Source organism: Coptis chinensis, chromosome 5 (genome assembly GCF_015680905.1).
Source record: "Coptis chinensis isolate HL-2020 chromosome 5, ASM1568090v1, whole genome shotgun sequence".
NCBI classification, from domain to species: domain Eukaryota; kingdom Viridiplantae; phylum Streptophyta; class Magnoliopsida; order Ranunculales; family Ranunculaceae; genus Coptis; species Coptis chinensis.
The window spans coordinates 63,464,424-63,469,536 of NC_141460.1; positions in this window are offsets into that span (position 1 = coordinate 63,464,424).

The following is a 5,113-nucleotide window of genomic DNA, read 5'->3' on the forward strand; positions in this document are numbered from 1 at the left end:
TTGTTGGATCTGGTGAATCCACCATAGGTTCATTATTGGAAATAGATTCATTTGATCCTTTGGATTCCTTTGGTTGATGATCTGGCATATGTATTTGATTGTCTACAGTTTTTCCAGATCGTAGAGTAGTGATTGTATGCACCTCACCTTGGTTGGGGGTGCTTGTACTAGGTGCATTTGTGAGTTCAAAGGCTGTGTTTGCTAGTTTAGGGTTTGGAACTGCTTGTGCAAGAAGCACGCCTTTCTGACTCTTTTCTTGCTCCAATTGTTGAAGTGATTGTTGGATAGACGTTAAAATTTGAGACTGTTGGTTCATGTAAGCCAAGAAAGTCTCGTTTGTCCTATCCATAACGGGTGGCGCAGGTTGTGCAATAGGTAGTAGTTCTCGATTATTGCTTAGAAGTTGCTGATTATAGTTGGGATCTGGATTAGCTGGAACAAGGGTGCGGTTGGTTTGATAATTAGCATTGGAATTATTTTGAAATTGACCTTGTTGGTATTGTTGATTATTTCCTTGGCGGTATGGAATAAAATTATTGGTGGGTCGAACAGGTGGATTAGCGAAACCTTGAGGAGCCCCCATCTGTTGGTTATTTTGGCGCCAAGCGAAATTTGGATGTTGTCTCCAAGGTGCATTAGGAATGTTGAATGCACATGCCTCCTCCGACTATTGAGAAGGGGAGGCATATAACAAGGGACAATAAACATCAGGATGGTCAGGACTGAGACAAAGAACACATGGGGATATGTCAATGTTCATGACTTGTTTTGGAAGTTGATCGTTTACTTGAACTGCAAGGGCATCTACTTTTTTAGTTAGGGATTCTAACAAATTTTTTAATTCGGGATCAGGTTTTACCTCAAAAATAGATGTGGCCTTTGTAACATTGTCCTTTGATGATCTAGATGACTCAGTGTTACCCCAGTGTGTACCTTTTTTCGCTTGTTTTTCAAGAAAAGTATATGCTTTAGTAGCTCCTTTGTCCATGAAGCAACCACCGTTCATTATATAAAGAGTTTCTTTTTGATGATCAGAAAGACCATTAAAGAATGAACGAACAAGGACAACTTTGTCTAGTTGGTGATGAGGACATTCTAACAGAAGATCAGTAAAACAACTCCATGCTTCCGTAAAGGATTCATGAGGATTTTGACGAAAGAATTGAATTTTCTAAAGCATTTCAATTGTTTTCTTCTGAGTGTAAAATTGAAGCATGAAAACTTGAACTAGTTTATTCCATGTGTCTATGGACTGTGGTTGTTGTCCTGCTAGCCAAATTGACGCTTTTCCGCTAAAGTGAATGGAAATAGCCGAAGCAAGAGTTGTTCCTTAGAGACTGCTGGATGGTGAAATGTTGTGGCCACTTGTCGCAGCCTATGAAGATGATTGTAAGGTTTTTCGTGATCCAAACCATGATATATAAGTAACAAACTAAAAACGTTTGGCGGGATACGAAAATCACCGACAATGTCCTCAAGTTTGATGCAGGAAGAAGGTCCTTCCTGTAATGCAGTATAGAAGTCCGACAGGGGCTTCTCAACTGGTGGAGGATCGTCGGCCATAACGACAGAAGTTAATGGCGACGAAGGATCGTGATGAAGGTAATTAACAGAAGAAGAACAATTTTTAGGTGAGAACTTATGCAATTGCTTATCGTATTTTTTTTGACGATAGGTATGTTCAATTTCTTTAGTGGAACCAGACCTTAATCTCATGCAAGCATAAAATTAGATCTAATTTACAGAAGGAATTTAGTAGTACTCGAATTTTATTATTATCTTTAAGCATTAGAGTTGAACAACGTAGGCCTAAGCTGCTGCTAACATAGCAGTGAAGCTAGGAATACATGTGCATAAGCCAACAACCAAGTCACAAGAGAGATATGAGGGAGGCTTTCCGTGCGAGCACGGTTCTAATTAAGTAACCTCAATCTTTCAAGTTTCCTAGACACCGCTGGAATATGATTAAGATTTATGGAATTAAAATTTATGCAAAGTCGGTATTAATTTTAATTTAATTTGTTTTTTAATTTTTTTTTTAAGATTTATGCAAGGGTGAAAATACAAACATGCAAATATGATCTACTCATATAATACTAGGTGCAGTAGCATGTGAAGATACTCTACTCATACGTAGAGCTATACGAATAGGCAAGCTTGTGTCATCGATAAATACTTCCATACGTACAGGCAAATATACATCAGTAATACGTATATGTACACTAATTTGTAAATCGATATTACGTAGACGTATATCAACAGTAACAGGCAAATTTGAATCACTCATACGTATCTAAATACATTAGCATGCGAATATAATATACGTACGCAGATAAATACGACAAAACTAAACATGCAAGGTGTTATACATAAACTAAAATACGACTCTTGTATTGCATAATAATTCTATTTCGACAATACTCATTGAGATTGCGGGTGTCATATAGAGAGCATCTTCACCCTGTAGGGTTTAGAAACAACTTACCCAACTCAGATTTTAACCCTCGTTGGAATGTTCTCATCTTTCTTGACAAAATCGACTTATTAAACAATACCTTGTACTTATACGTAGAGAAATACTAAACATGCAACAATAGACACTTATACGTAGACAGACATATAACCATGCAAAACAGTACCATTTATATCTATATATACATTGATATGCAATTCATGCCCAGTTAAACATATATAAATATTTACAGGTGTTTGAACATGATACATGCATATTTCTAGGCTAATACGTAAATAGTAATCCATAAACTAATTTATAATAACTACGTACATGACATTCATGCAACAAAATAAAAATAAAAAAAAAAGTAAAACTTTGGAACCTGTAGCTTTCTGCTAGTCTGCCAAAGAAATGAAACAGACGTTCCAAATCATCGACATGATTAATCCCAATAGAATAGTCAAATTTTCAGTTACAGGTCTAGAGAGTGAGGCCTGGATATGGATCAAGATAGATCAGGGGATGCTGGAGGTAAATTATGAGCACCAACAAATCAAATACACCTGCGGACGCAGGTTAAACCTGCGGACGCGTGTCCAATACTGTGCACACGTGTCAATGATGTCACAATGAGTTCAAATTTTCACAGAACTCTTAGAATCGCCTGCAGTGTACTTTCCCAGTCCTAACTTTTAGTACCTGAAAGTACATAATTTTTTTTTTTTAGACAGGTCAGTTCGTTTGGTTTTCGACGACGAAGAAATAAGAAAAAAAAATGGAAAAATAGGAAAAACAAGCGAGGATGAGAGGGGTGTTTCCCCTTGGAGTAAAGTCCAATCCGTAGCACTCGTCCTATGCCTTTAGAACAGCAGCGGCGCCATTTTGATATCCACTTTTTACTACGTTAGAGATTGTCTCTCTAATTTGACAAAAGTGCAAATTTAAAGTTTCCTTACTCACAAAAATTCGTGTTCATATAGTTGGAGTAAAGATTCGATCTAACCTAAAGTCTAGGACAATTACAACTTGGTTTTTACTCTTAGGGAACTAGTGAGTAAGTTTAAATACTAATACTAGGTTTCTTTTCTACACAAACATAAAAAAAAAAAAAATTAAGTTTCAAGTGAATGCAACTAAAACACAATACGATTTACTAAAAGAAAATATGGAGAGTTAATCCTCCTCATGTGAAGTTAACTTTTGTTGTTGATTTTAATAAGTTGATTTTATTCTTCTTAGAACTCATAGACAAGTCTAATAGAAGAAAACTTGATCTCTAACATGTATGGCTCATCTTTAAGCTCATACATGCTAGCAAGTGGAACCAAAGCAATGACTTATCTCTAAGCTCATCACTTTGATCCCTAACTAGACACTACACCAACTATCATTTTGGGATAGGGTGTAGGTCTAGTTGTTCTTCCTAAACAACCCACCAAACCAACAACAAAGATTTTTCCCTCACATGAGTTTTATTAACTCCCCAAGGGGAAGTTAGCTCATGATCCTTGGGATGAAGGATTACAAGTTAGAAAGTACAAAAAGAGAGAGAGAGAAAAAGGAAAAAGAAGACTAATTATCTAACTCACTTGCTTTTGATTTATTTTCAACTAGAAGAAAACCAAAGTTTCCTCCATTAAAACTATTACATGCTTTTCTTACAAAACTAAAAATAAATAATAAAAATGACTAAGGAACTAAAATAATACAAGGTAAGGAAAAGAAGTCAAGGGAGTAAATGGAATGTCCCCCCCTTGTTTTGTTTTCTTCTCCATTTGAGAGAAATCTCATTTCCTCCCATGTGAAACATAAAACCACATTTACTTCATTTTTATCCACCACATTAAAACAAAGTGGCACCTTGCCTTTTTTCACTATTAACACCTAATCTAATTAATTACATGCAAGGTGTCAACTTTGCACCAATAATTTGTCATTTTTGTCTTGACATGCTCCATGATTGATGACTTATCCAATCTTGCGGGCCTGCATAGTGGGTCCTATGTGCAGTCCAGTGGCGGTCCGATCTTTGGGCAATTTTACAACTTCCCACCTATGCGTAGAGTTCATCGCCCTGATTGTTTGAGCAGCTCACTTGTCACATTCGGAGTCCTGGTTCAAGAGGTAGGAGCATCGAAAGTTTGATGCTTCTGTGCGGATTTGGAAGAATTCATATATATGTCGTTCTTTGTGCTTTATCGCAGGTTTAAATAATATTTCCATGTTTACTACGAATACCTGCAAAAGTATGAAAACATATTTATTTCATGATTATTAAATACATAATTAACCAAATTTATATGTCTCAATGGGGTGGTCTCATAATACACTTTTGGGTGCTTATCATCAAGCTTGCTCCACTCAGCCGCAGCAACCGTTTCCAGTTTTTCTCCTCCATTCTCAATGGGTTATGCCAAGTCCTTGGAATAAATCAAGTCTTCCATCTTGGCATTTCCAAATGGTGTAGTTCTTCCTATTCAAACTCGTCATGTAAGTGTTCATGGAATGGTTCATCTCTACAAGTTATTTAAACTCAAATCTTCTCTCAGGAATTTTGTCAAACACCTTCCAACCATGATTTGGATAACACCCTAGGCTAATCTAACCAAGGTTCTGATACCACTTGTTGGGGTTTATACCAATACCAATTGATTCCCC